Raw genomic sequence first — 14,065 nt, 5'->3', positions numbered from 1 at the left:
GGTTCTCCGAGTCTCCCCGAGCAGAGGGGCACCCGGTCTCACAGAGTCCCCCCCCTTCCCGTTCATTATCCTCCTCCTCCCCCCCCCAACCTTCTTCTGTTTCGTCGAATTCAGGGTTGTATGGGGGTGGCAGATGATCCAGAGGTTCCCAACTTTCTTCTCTCTTCTTAATCTTCTTTCCCCCAAGGTCTTTTGTCATGAATAAGGAGTGAGACCTCCTCCAACATGAAGCATATTCAATTTCTTCTTGGTTTACTGGAGTCTTACTACATACGTAGAGATTCAAAGCCTGGCACAACCAATTCTCCATTGACCCGAACTGCGGCCAGTACAGTGGGTCAGATCTAATAGGTTCTTTCACCCACTCAAACATACAGTACTGTATCATTGTTTTTTTATCTTTTCCCCGGGTGCAACCCTGCCCCCACTTCCCGAGCATCACCCCTAAAGGACTGTTGGGTGGAATGCTCGCACCAGGACTTTCAAGTCCTTGATTCTTTATAGCCTTCTCTCTGCTAGGCCTATTTCCCATTTTACTTTCCCGTGGGACTTTTTTTCACCTGGAACCGTTTCGCTTCGCCCCTTCACTGGCCGGTCTCCTCGCGGAGAAACGGAACCGCAGTTAGAAGGGCTCCACACTCGCTCCGCAGACAATTCTGCGTCTCACACACACAGTCCCAATCCCGCTATCCCAGCCGCCCGAGTAGTACTTAACAGTCAATTTTCTTACCCGGGTCCCGTGCACAGAAATTATCGGCTGCCGCGCATAACTCAATCCCGTTAACTCAATTCTTCCTTTCCCCTCCTTTGCTCCGGGAGTCCTCTGTCCGGATAGGACCCGCTGCCCCTCACGGGATGAGACAGTGGGTTGGAGACCACTGAAATCAGCAGGGCGCGCCGTCCCCTCTTCGCTGTCTCGCCTCGCAGGAACAGGAGTGCTGGATCCCGGACGAGCCCCCAAATTGTGAGAAACACCGGCTCACACTTAAAATTTTAAAGAGGACGAAGTCACTGGAGCAAAGGTTTATTGTACGAAGCAGCGCTGAATCGGGTGCATCTCAAAGTAGAGGCACACACATCTTTAGTTTTTTTAGATATTTTATACCTTTCTTTCCCGGCCGCCTGAATACCTGTCTCTCTTCTCATTGGCTGAGAAGTTGGAGCTCGCATTCTTCCCGACCGCCTAAAGACACAAACCTTTAATTAACAATACATTGTTTCACAGTCTCTGCTAATATCTACTGTCTAATGTTAGTAGTTACAAACATCCTGGTGATCATCTTCTTGATCTAGTGTCCATATCCTTCTTTTCTTCAGTCACCCCCCCAGGTGGCCTTTATCCACTTATCACCTTCCACCATCCTTTGTTCGCTTATCAGTCTACCATCAATTCGGTTCTCTTTACCTAAATGGCTTCTTGTAAACCAGAGTCTCTGGGCCATTCCAGGGTACTTGTAAGGATTAGTTAGATGCTATAACTGAGCACACAAATAGAAATATACCAAGTAGCTGAAGCAAAATTCAGCTCATTTCTCACAAGAGGCATGGATGTGATGTCTAAAATTATGCAGACTATGGTTTTTTTTTTTTTTTTTAATACTAGTTTAAATGACTGGTACAATCGGGAGGAGGGAACAATAGGACTTTGAGGTACGGTGTGATATGCTGTGGAATAGGACTAAGGAGGCAAATAATTTTATGGAAGAATCTTATTTCCTAACCTCCTACATGATGAAGTGTGTGCAGAAAATCCCATTGCTGGAGGTCGATGTTCACAAAGGAGACAGAGGAGTCCTGCAAAGACTTTATTCGAATAAAGGGAGAGTCCACTGGGGCATATCCCTGTGGGGTCTCAATTTGCCGGAGGATGCAGATGATGTGCGGAAAGCAGACTCCACAACCTGTGGGGTTGTAAAGTAGGTATGTTTATTCAGCGCCGGGCAGCATGGGGGGTCACCCCACCAAAATCGTGCGCACCCACCGCGGCAGTTAGCTTAGGATTTATACAATCAGATCTTACATATTCAAGGGGCGCCTATACATATCCATGACCTTTCCCCGAAAAGGCGGTCTTTATTACAATGAGTTACGAGAAATCATTTCCATGGTCTCCGCCTTTAACTCCTCCCCGTTGCACGTGCGCAGTGTCTCCTGGTGGTCGTGGGCCGGGGTCCTGGGGATGAAGGCCATGTCTTCCTCGCTGTGTACCTCTCGCTTTTAATGTTAATGTGTTGCTCCAGGCCACGGGGTTGGGAAACCAGATGATCACTCTGTATACCAATTGTTCCCTTATCTCCCATCGAGGCCGATGTGACCACTTTATGGTTTCAACACATCCTTTCTCTTGCCTAAATACCTTATCAATGGCTTAAGGCGATGGATACACAGCCTAAACCAAGCAATGGCCCTGCCATTAACCCTTGAGTGTTATCTCCCTTATCACAGCCTCCAATTTATCCTGATTCCCCAGCCGCATGTAACCCTCTTCCTTTCCCCATTGGCTGAGGTACTTGGAAGGTACAGAATTCTCAATACGCCTGTTACATAAAAGTTTAACTTTTGCAGATTTTCAATTGCCTAAATTTTGCATTTTCAGTTAATTCCCCTATTTTTCGGTTATCTCACTCCTGCCATTTCAGTTAACTTCCCTGTTTGTGGAGACACTCTTATCCCTATCTTATGAAGTGTAAAGTGTAATTTTAAATAACAATTTGGCAGAGAATAAAGGTTTCTCTGGGAGCAGGGTGGAATTTCATTGCGGTATATCGATGAGTACCAAACATGAGCAGATCAATCAGCACCATTGGCCTGGGGCTCTGCCTCTCCAGAGGCATTTTGTGGAGGGGCTGAGCAGCGGCTGCCGAGGGTTAGCGGGAAAGTAGAGCCAGAAGTTCGAGTCCTCCTGGCCATGCCTTGGAGCTGCTTTCTAGCAGCACCAGCCATGCAGTGGTACGGAGCGTGGCCTGGAGTGGGGCCCAGGGCTTGTAGAGGCAGGGCTGCTCCCGGCACGGCAGTGTATGGGCTCCGGCTCCTCTGCTGACAGGAGAGGGGCAGCGGCTAATCAGATTGGGAAAACTGCCGTAATCCCAGCTCAATCGGCAGCGGTGTCTCCCTCTCTCCAATATCACTAATATCACTTCTGTTGGCTGCATTAGACAGATGTTCAAAAGCTCCCTTTTGCTCGCCCGTTAAATCTGATCCAACTGTAATACTTTCACTGCTATTAAATCCACATGATATGGGTACTGTTCCTGTTCCTGCTTTGCTCAGCCTCCCTGTGACTCTTGCGTGCTCTGCTGCACAGAGTTGCAGCCCTTGCAGGAGGAGCTGAAGACTTGTTCCAGCCTGTGCTGTTGCCTGGCACTTAGGGCACTGAAGTGAGGGCTTGAGCATGGACTTCTCACTCCCTGACCATTAAATTATGATAGAATAGGATGAAAGACGAGTTCTACACTCTGGGAGTGTAGCGATAGGACAAGGGGCAACGGTTTTAAACTGAAAGAGGGGAGATTTAGATTAGAGATTAGGAAGAATTTCTTTACTGTGAGGGTGGTGACACACTGGCCCAGGTTGCCCAGGGAATTTGTGGATGACCCCTCCCTAGAAGTGTTCAAGACCAGGCTGGACGGGGCTTTCAGCAACCTGCTCTAGTGGGAGGTGTCCCTGCCCATGGCAGGGGGGTTGGAACTCGATGATATTTAAGGTCCTTTCCAACCCAAACCATTATATTATTCTATGATTCTTTGGAAGAATGCAGGATTTTGTCCTGAAGAGGAGGTTTTGTGCTCTACACATCAAGAAGGTGCCAGCTCCGGCTCCATTGCCAAAATTGCAGAGCAATACCTAGTATTTTCTACTGGCTGTGTCAGTAAAATTATCATTACAAGTATTTTGAATTCTATCCAAAGCAGCTGACTTCCTCTGCATACTATCTAAGAGCCAGGCATTTTACCTGGAGGTGCCTTTACTGGATTTTAGCTCTTAGTGTGGTAGTAGCTATCATCAACAGTGGAAATAGCAAAAAGCCCTTACCACCAGTACACAGCAAAAGGTATTGTTCCTCACAGAGCAGCACTTTGGAGGCCAGACCACAAAAGGATGCTGCAGAACACGTGCTAACAGAGATGAGAATCTGACTGGCATTCAAAAGAGAAATGAATATCTCCCTGAACTGAGAACTAAGAGGAAAACTGAGGCTGATAAATTTCTGTGACTCCTTTCCTCTGTGAAGCAAAAAAGGGAGACTGCAGAGAAGATTGGCATGAAAATCCATCCCTCTAGAATGTCCATTGTGTTCATTTAATCCATGACTTTGGGCTCTATATGTCATAACAGTCTCTCAGAGCAGGAGAGATGTTGTGTGGTCCTGGACTGTTGCACATAATATTCTTTACTTGTGGGTGGTGTATCTGGTGCTACGGTCTGCAGGTTGAAGATGTCGATCTTGAGGAAGTTGCTGGTCCCCAGTTGCTGAACCCAGTTCTAATTCCATCACCGCTGCACTTTGTTTCATCAAAGTCTGTCTGTCATTAGTTTGGGTGATTCTTACTGTAGTACCACTGATATGGCATATAGCAATTGCAGTAGTGATGACATAGTGTGGCAGGGTTATTTAGCAACAAACATCATACAATTTGATTCATTGGCTATTCTCACCCAAAATCAGTTCCCCATGAGGTACACATCGAACTTCCCCATCCTTCCACATTACCCACAAAGTGCACCCAGGTCCTTGAGCAAAAGAAATCCCACCGATGGGTTTCCCTTTGCCTGAGGCAGGACTAACCCAGACTTTCTTCCGTAACATATTCTTCATGTGCACTACGGGGACGTTATCCCCTTCCACAGTACGTAAAAGTTTTGAGTGGGCAGGGCCAGTTTGATTGGTAGACCCCCCTGCTGTTTACTAACGAAGTGGCTGTTATGGTTTGAGAGAACCCATAACAATCTATTGTCGTTAGACAATTATTCTATCACCCGATGACCCCTCCCCACCCGGAAAGGGGAATTGGGGAACACAAAGAAACACAAGGGTTGAAATATAAATAGATTTAATAGACTAAGACTAAATAATTAACAATAATACTAAAGAACCAGTATTATTCCCGATACTGATATAAGATATACAGGATTTATACTCAGACAATTCTATCAGTAGGAAGCTCTGCACTCCCAGCAGGGACAGCAAATGTCAGACACTGCGAGCGCAATGGCTTGAGGAGGAAGGGAAGGCCTCAGGGTTACGGCACTGGGGCAAGGAGTGGCCTGGACCAATGCCATCAGGGAGAGAGCCAGCTATGCAGCAAACTTTTCCAATTTATATTGAATGTGACGTTTGTGGTATGAAATAATCCTGTTGGGCAGCCTGGGTCAAATGCCCAGGCCTTGCTCCTCCTTGTCCCTCCACCTGGCAAGGCTTGAAAACACTAATCTTGAATCCCACAGAGCCTGGCTGGCTATAAAGTAAATATTTTCACAAATTCAGACACTAGAGTCTTCTAAAAGTGCAATTTTCCCCATCATTAGAAGAAAAGTTAGTCCTGTGTCTCTCAACCCAGGACAGTGGCTTTTGTTATATGTGTATCCCGATGTTTTAAGGTCCCACCACCCATTGCTCTCAGCGTGGTTTTTTACAGTCCATTGTACCATTCTATTTTCCCAGAGGCTGGTGCGTGATGGGAGATGTGATAGACCCACTCAATGTCATGATCTTTGGCCCAGGTGTCTATGAGGCTGTTTCGGAAATGAGTCCTGTTGTCTGACCCAATTCTCTCTGGGGTGCCATGTTGTCACAGGACTGGCTTTTCAAGGCCCAGGACAGTGTTCCGGGTGGTGACATGGGGCACAGGGTATGTTTCCAGCCATCCAGTGGTTGCTTCCACCATTGTGAGCACATGGCACTTGCCTTGGCAGGTTTGTGGGAGCGTGATATAATCAGTCTGCCAGGCCTCCTCATATTGTTATATCAGCCATTGTCCTCCATACCAAAGAGGCTTTAACTGCTTGTCTTGCTTGATTGCAGCACGTCTCCCATTCATGCATAAGTTGTGCAATAGTGTCCATGGTCAATTCCACCCTTCAGTCACCAGCCCATCTATATGTGGCATCTCTTCCTTGATGGCCTGAGGTGTCATGGGCTCACCGAGCTATGAATAATTCCCCCTTATGTTGCCAGTCCAGATCCACTTCAATCTTAGCAGCCTGCAGAGAAGATTGGCATGAAAATGCTGTAGGTTATAGAAAGAGAGGCAGTCAACCTGAAATCGAGTTACTGAAAAAGAAAGGAGTACCATTTGATAGAGAGCTGTTTTAGCATCATGTTGCAGATGTTGAACCATTCTGGGAAGTCACCCCTGAGCAGAGCTCCGGGATTCACCTCAAGAACTTTCTTCAAGATTTTCAAGTAGTACATCATTGCTGGTAAACTGGAAAGATTGGCTTCCAATGGCGTGTTCCCATCATTTGAGATAGCCAAATTATAACCCTTTCCTTATCTCCAATATGACATTTGAAAGTTGACATAGTATTATGCAAGTTTAGAAAAAGGACCTAATACATTGAGGCAATGTCCAAAAGGAGAAAATGAAGACACTTCCCTTCTCAATCTCTATTTTTCTAAAAATCCATCATAATTTAGAGGAGGACCACGAGAGATGTTCTGAGAGGATCTACAGGTGCTGAAGAGAAAGAACGGCACAAGTTTTCCATGGTTGACTGGCTCAGGAGAAAACCTGATGCTGAGATACACAAAGAGGAAATAAGTACATTGGAATTTTTGTTTCTTAATAGACCAAAGACCAGTAATTCTGCATGCTTTCTCGTTATTTAAAAACCAAAGATTTTCTTGACTACATAGCTTAGCCATTCTCTTAAACCAAATAAAAAAATGTGATATCTACATCAGTTGTCCACACAGCCTCTTCCCAACTCTGCCTCCCAAAAGCCTTTTCATGTCAATGCTGAATGCCAAAGACCAGGTTCCCCTAAGTTTTGGGTGGGTTTTTTTCATCCTAGCTCTTAACTGACTTTTTGAATGAGGAAGTGAGTCTGTTATTTTGATTCCAAAATGCAAAAAGCAAAATGGGGAAGGGGCTACTTGCAAACATGAGTGAAAGCTCATGCTTAACAGAGGCAATAACTGACTACACAGATCCGTGGTCTGGTTCAGCGTGATGCTTTGTTTCTAACCTGCTTCTCTTGAGTCCTAAAAAGTTTGAAGTTGGCTTTCAGAACAACATATATTCTGAGCATCTATTCTGATTTCCCTATCTTTTAAAAAACAACATTGAATATTTAGGGGGATAAAAAGAAGTGACAAATGTTCAATGAATACTCATTGCATCAATTTAAAAAAAGGTGGTGCTATTTTCTAATAACATAAATACACAAAAGTTCTGGTCTTAGCTTTGGCTGAAAACATGTTTATGGTAGGAAGAGACTTACACAGGGTCAAGCATAAACATAACCACTGCACAATGTTATACTAACACAATATTGTGCAGAATATACGCAGCACATTACATCTAAGCATGAGGATCAAGTGATTTGCACCAATTTTACAGGGAACAAATGTGATTCTCCCTCTTTCCTGACCCAAATTCATTGACTGTTACAGTGGCTTGTTAAGTCATTATTAACACTGAACTATGATGACTTGCAGCCCTTGCTTATACCAGTAAATTAAATTTTGTCTTATAAACCATCACGCCTACACATTACTTTTTTGTTATTTATCTAGAACCGAGATTTTCATACTACCTCACATGATTTCACATCTGCCAGGTAACAGGTAGTCCCCTCACAGCTCTGAGGCTATCATGTACTCTTTAGTCTCGCATAGTATATTCGTTTTTTCATTCACAGAGTTGAAATCACACATTCTTTATGCCCAGCATAGGTATGGAAGCTGGGGAAGAAGAAAAAGAGCTTCAAGACTTCTTTTATGTTCCAGAAATAAGAGGGTGTCACTAACAAAGGATCTTTCCTTTGTGAATGGGCCCCGTGGCCCACTGACCGTGAAAAAAGAGTGGTGTGTTTTCACTCTGGGACCTTGCATAAATTTCCTATTTATGTTCATCCTGTTTCAAGATCTGCCAGGTAGCTTGGCAGAAGTGGGTAAAACTCACCATGTAAGGAGTGTTCATTCAAAACAGCTTCTTTATCCATCCTCCGCCCCATCCCTTTTGCTTTCCTGAGTGGACCCTGACTATATTTGATCACCTTTTCCAGGGCAAAATGAGATCTTCTGGCAAAGAGACAATGGGATTTCTCTCCCTCCCCATCTGGTTGTCTCACACTAAACCCTGTCTCCTCCACGAACAAAAAAAGTAAAAAAAACATAAAAACAAAAAAAAAAAATCCAACCAAACTTTTACTGCCTGGGATGTGACTGTTGCTAGCTATTCAAGGGGTTTAGTTCTCGGTTCAGAAAAGAGAGAATTATGAGACTTCCCTCTTTGTCGCATGATTGCAATTAGAGTTTTGGGATACTTTAGATCCCCCCATAAAAATGTATAGATGGATAAACACACATATCTGAGTAGACAGATCAGATACACATTTTCAGTATGTGCATCTTCCCAGTTTGTTTATCCGGACCAAGCTGTCTTTTCCCTAATCTTTTAAAGATGGTTAGGAAATATCCAGCTGGACTGGTATTTAACTTATTATTTTTGTTCTTGATCAGTTTCCCTGACACTCTTTCCTGCTTCACTGCTGTTCTTCCTTATATTTTGCAGTATTTTTCACTGTACTCTCCTTTACCTCTTACAGGGTCACAATCTCCTTTGCAAGTGTGTGTTTTATTCCCCTCCCAGAAGCTGTCCTTTTGTTGTTTTCTCTGATTAACCTGCAGAAACGAAACACATGCAATTTTGTCTCTTTGCATATGTAGATGTTTCTCTCATTATTGTCTAGTACAGCTCATTGAAAGTGTAAAGTGAAAACAGATATATAAAATATAAAAAATATACATATAAATGAACTAAATCCATGGCAAAAATAATAAATCTGGTAAATCCCATCAGAGAGAAAGAAAAAGTGAGAGAGAAAGAGAAGGGAAAAAAAGGGGGGGAGAGAAAGAAAGAGAGAAAGAAAGAAAGGAAGGAAGAAAGAAAGAGGAAGGAAGGAAGGAAAGAAGAAAGAAAGAAAGAAAGAAAAAGAAAGAAAGAAAATATTAATATATAATGTACATCTCAGATTCCTAATACGTACAAAAGGGCATTTTCATGAGTTTGATCATTTCCCTCTGTCCGGGCAAGAAGAAATCAATGGGAGTAGGAATCTATAAATCAGCCATCATGTTAGGACATATCAAAATAATGCTTCTATTCTTTCAAATAATAAAACATTTTTATACCTAACTGCTGATCTACAGAATGTGATTGTATTGGAAATTTGCAGAGTCACTTTGCACAAAAAACCAAACGATTAACGTAAGTCTCAATAACATTTGAAACTGAAATGGACGGAGATTTCAGCATGGAGCTGACCTGAAAAATGACGGAAGAAACAGAAATGCATGGGGGGACAGATTTGGCTGAATACACTTCCGAAAGTCTGTCGCCTCTTTATTCTTTCCACCATCCCAAAGCCTAATCTTTGCAAGCTCTTGAGTCTAGTGGACGAGGTGGGGAGGGGAGGGAGCTGATTGGGGTGCTGGAGGGGGCAGGCAGGACCAGGTCAGGTCCGTGCAATGTGAGACGTGTCCCTCAGAGCCTACAGAGATTGCCTGGAGAGTGTGAAGCGCATTTGTGAAGGGGCTAGTGGCCCCTGCGCTCTCTGGCCCGGCCCACAGGTGTAGTCCCCAGCCCAGCCCCAAGCTCCGATGGGGTTGTGCCCGGGTGGCTGCAGCTGCGGAGCAGTGCAGCCTGGAGTCTCTGGAAACAGCAGCCTGATGCTCGCGTGTCCTCTGCCTTTTGGCCTGGTCTGCCCAGGGCCTCTGCCTCTACCTCTCTGGAAATCCCTCCAGCCTCAGACAGGGACAGGGAAGATGCTAGATGGATTTCTCTGTACAGTGCTTCACCCTGCTTGTTTGCAAAGCCACAAAATAATTCATGCCAAACAACCATTTAGAAAAAATGTCTTTGTTTCTTTGAAACCCTACTGTACAGCTCCATCTGCCTGATCTAAATGAATAATCCTCCTTGATACCATTCCTAAACAATTTTTTTACAGTCGAATTGGAAAGAGGCTATGGAGCTGTGATTACAGAATCACAGAATCACAGAATCTTCATGGTTGGAATGGACCTCTGAGATCATCGAGTCCAACCATACACACACAAAAAAACCCCCCAACAATCTCGGGCACTAGAGCATGCCCTGAAGTGCCACATCTACACTTTCCTTAAATACCTCCAGGGATGGTGACTCCACCACCTCCCTCGGCAGGCTGTTCCAGTGCCTGACCACCCTCTCACTAAAGTAATTCTTCCTAATATCTAATCTAAACCTCCCCTGCCCCAACTTCAGACCATTTCCTCTGGTCCTGTCATTATTCCCCTGGGAGAAGAGGCCGACACCCACCTCTCTACAACCTCCTTTCAGGTAGTTGTAGAGGGCAATGAGATCCCCCCTCAGCCTCCTCTTCTCCAAACTAAACATGCCCACTTCCCTCAGCCTCTCCTCCTATGACTTATTTGCTAGATAAGTCCAGCTTGGTAGCTAGATAAGCACCAGCTTGGTAGCTCTCCTCTGGACACGCTCCAGCACCTCAATGTCCTTCCTGTAGTGAGGGGCCCAGAACTGAACATAGTACTCGAGGTGAGGCCTCACCAGTGCCGAGTACAGAGGCACCATCACTTCCCTAGTCCTGCTGGCCACGCTATTCCTGATGCAGGCCAGGATGCCGTTGGCCTTCTTGGCCACCTGGGCACACTGCTGGCTCATGTTAAGCTGGCTGTCCACCAACACCCCCAGGTCCTTTTCTGCTGGGCAGCTTTCCAGCCACTCTTCCTCAAGCCTGTAGCATTGCCTGGGATTGTTGTGACCGAAATGCAGGACCTGGCACTTGGCCTTATTGAACCTCATAAAATTGGCCTTGGCCCATTGATCCAACCTGTCGAGGTCCCTCTGTAGAGCCTTCCTACCCTCAAGCAGATCAACACTCCCACCTAGTTTGGTGTCATCTGCAAACTTCCTGAGGGTGCACTCAATCCCCTTATCCAGGTCATCGATAAAGATATTAAACAAGACTGGCCCCAAAACGGAGCCTTGAGGGACACCATCGGTGACTGGCTGCCAACAAGATTTCACCCTATTAATCACAACTCTCTGGGCACGGCCATCCAGCCAGTTTTTTACCCAGTGAAGAGTACACTTGTCTATGCCATGATTCGCCAGCTTCTCCAGGAGAATGCTGTGGGGGACGGTGTCAAAGGCCTTACCAAAGTCCAGGTAGACAACGTCCACAGCCCTCCCTGCATCGAGAAGGCAGGTCAACATAGTCATAGAAAGAGATCAGGTTAGTTAAGCAGGACCTCCCTTTCATAAACCCATGCTGGCTGGCCCTGATCCCTTGGCTGCCCTGCACTTGCCATGAGAGCTTCCTCAAGATGATCCTCTCCATGATCTTTCCCGGTAAAAAGGTCAGGCTGACAGGCCTATAGTTCCCCGGATCCTCCTTCCGGCCCTTCTTGTAGATGGGCGTCACGTTGGCCACACTCCACTCACCATATGTTAAAAATGGAAAACCTCAAAGAGCCATGGATTCGGCATATTTATTGATTCAAATTAAACAGGTATCCCTCCACCCAAATCCCTCTCTCGTGGTTGTGTTTAGGACAAACGGGAATTTCTCAGAACAAAAATCCTGTGCAAAATTATTTGGTGTTTAGAGCTTAGATTCTTTTTTTTCAAAGGCTATTAGGATCAGGAATAACTGGTATGTCTCAAATCAGTCCTTCATTTGACAAGAAGAGGAGGAAGAAGAAAAAAAAAGGAAGACATTTTAGTCCTCGTGGACTGAGGCCAGTCCTGTGCTGCCCTGGATATCCGTGCAGCATTTCACTTCCCTAACAGTCCCAGTCCCTCCCAATTTGCTTCATGTCGCCGTACTACAGAGGGCAGGGGAAATTAGCTGTAAATCATTCTTTGTTTGGGAGGGAGAGAGGAGGGGAATAGCGAGTAGCAACTGAAAAGACTGCAGATTCTCCACCCCCCCAAACACCCCCCAACCAGAATTATAAAAAGGATGGGCAGGCTGTTTAGCCCAAAGTTTCTGCTTTGCTCTTTTTTTTTGTAAGTGTTATTCTTTTGTGACGATAATGATGATTTTCATGTGCCTCTGGCAAGGCACCTTGGGAACAAAGAATATTTGCACCTCTTCTCTTGGACAATCAGCACCTGTTCACATCAGGCAGCTTTGCTCTGCCCCTCTCCCAGCGCCCCTCAGGTTTTGGTTTGGGTTTTTTGTTTGCTTGTTTTTGTGGTTGTTTTTTTTAATTTAAATTTCCTAATGGAATTGCTTCTTTCCCTCCATGCTGTTTTCATAGATGTTTTATTTCCCACCTTCCCTCTTATTTCCAGATCAAACAAAAGCTTCCCTATCATTCTGGGGAGATGGAGGTGGGAGATTAGGTTATTATTAGAAAGCCAGATTCCCACAGTCAGAAAGGGAAAAATCTCAGGTTTTAATGGAGCCAGGACTCTGCGTCAAAGTTTTGACGAAGGTGGCAAACATCCACAGGCAGTCCAGGGTGGCGCCGGGAGGGGCACTGCTGCCTCGGCCCCGCACGGTCTGGCCTGGAGGGCTGCGTGCCTAGCAGGTGGCCGCAGATACGGGGGCCCCTGCCACCCTCCAGCCTTTCTTCACCCCCCACCAGCTCCGCCTCGCTCGGGGTGGTCACCTGGCGCCCGGGTAGGTGCACGCTGCCGCGCCGGCCCGCGGGTGTGCAGGGAGCGGTGAGTGTCTCGCGGATCCTCCCGCGGGCACGCGTGCATTGCGCCCCATCACGCGTGGAGCCATGGTCTTTCTCCTCCGCGCCCGTCCCCACTGCCCACGCATTTGGGCAGCACGCATTTAGTTCCTTTCCTTAACACAGCAACAAAGGAGGAGAGAGAAGATTCCCAGCAGATGCTTGCTTTTTTTTTTAACTCAGAGATGATGTGTGTACATTTTAGGACAAAAAAATACCAGCGATAATTAATGGATTAACGAAAACATTTATATTATTAAATATTGTTATTACTACTATGAAAACCCTGGGGTTGTGCTGTCCAGTTCCGAGCCGAGACCTAAACATTTTTTCCATTTCATAATTTCAAACTGATCGAAGCACTGGAGCATCAGTTTTTCCCTTTGTCTGTCCTAGTTGTAAATAATGGCTTTGAGACTAGCTAATTACAGCGCATTAATCACTTATAGAAAGGAAATAAATCAAAGCCACATTTGAATTTTCAAACTCACCAGTAGAGACATGCATAGCAAATCTATCTGCAGCAGATAGGTGCTGTTTAAATTACTGAGGCTACAGAGTAAACCACATCCAAGTCACTTTAAAAAAAAATGAAGATTTTATTTATACAAGCTATTTGTGCCATTAACTTCAGGTTTGGGAGAATTTTTTCAGTCTAGTTTTGTAAAAAAAAGTTCCTATAGTAGTGCAGTCTGAAGCTAGCAACGTTGAAACATGGAATTAAAAAAAAACCTTGTAATAAAAGCAGAACATAGAGGACACAAACAGAAAGGTCAGAAAATGCAGATAAAATTCTTTTCAAAAAGACCCATTATATTCTTTTTCCTGTCACTAAATTACACAGAAGTTTGTGCCACAACATTCATATTAGACGCTGGTTTGTTTCAGCGTTTCACTGGCCCTCATGTCCTTCCTGCTGTCCTCTCTAAAGCACAGTGCATTTTGTAGTCATGTCCTCTCAGTATTTTGAAGCATTCATCTTCGGTGGTTGGGGTTAGATAAGTATATGCCAGAAAGCAACAAGCCAGCTTCTAGGGGAAGAAATCATGTAGGTCTTCAAAAAATAGTCTACAGAAGAAAATTCAGAGCCCCAGCGAGGAGACCTACAAATCCCCCATAGACAAACACGGATACACACACTCTCTCTTT

This window comes from Numenius arquata, chromosome W, assembly GCF_964106895.1.
Source record: "Numenius arquata chromosome W, bNumArq3.hap1.1, whole genome shotgun sequence".
In the NCBI taxonomy this organism is placed as follows: Eukaryota; Metazoa; Chordata; class Aves; order Charadriiformes; family Scolopacidae; genus Numenius; species Numenius arquata.
The sequence above is the reverse complement of the archived record's forward strand: the minus strand, read 5'-3'. Positions refer to the sequence as shown.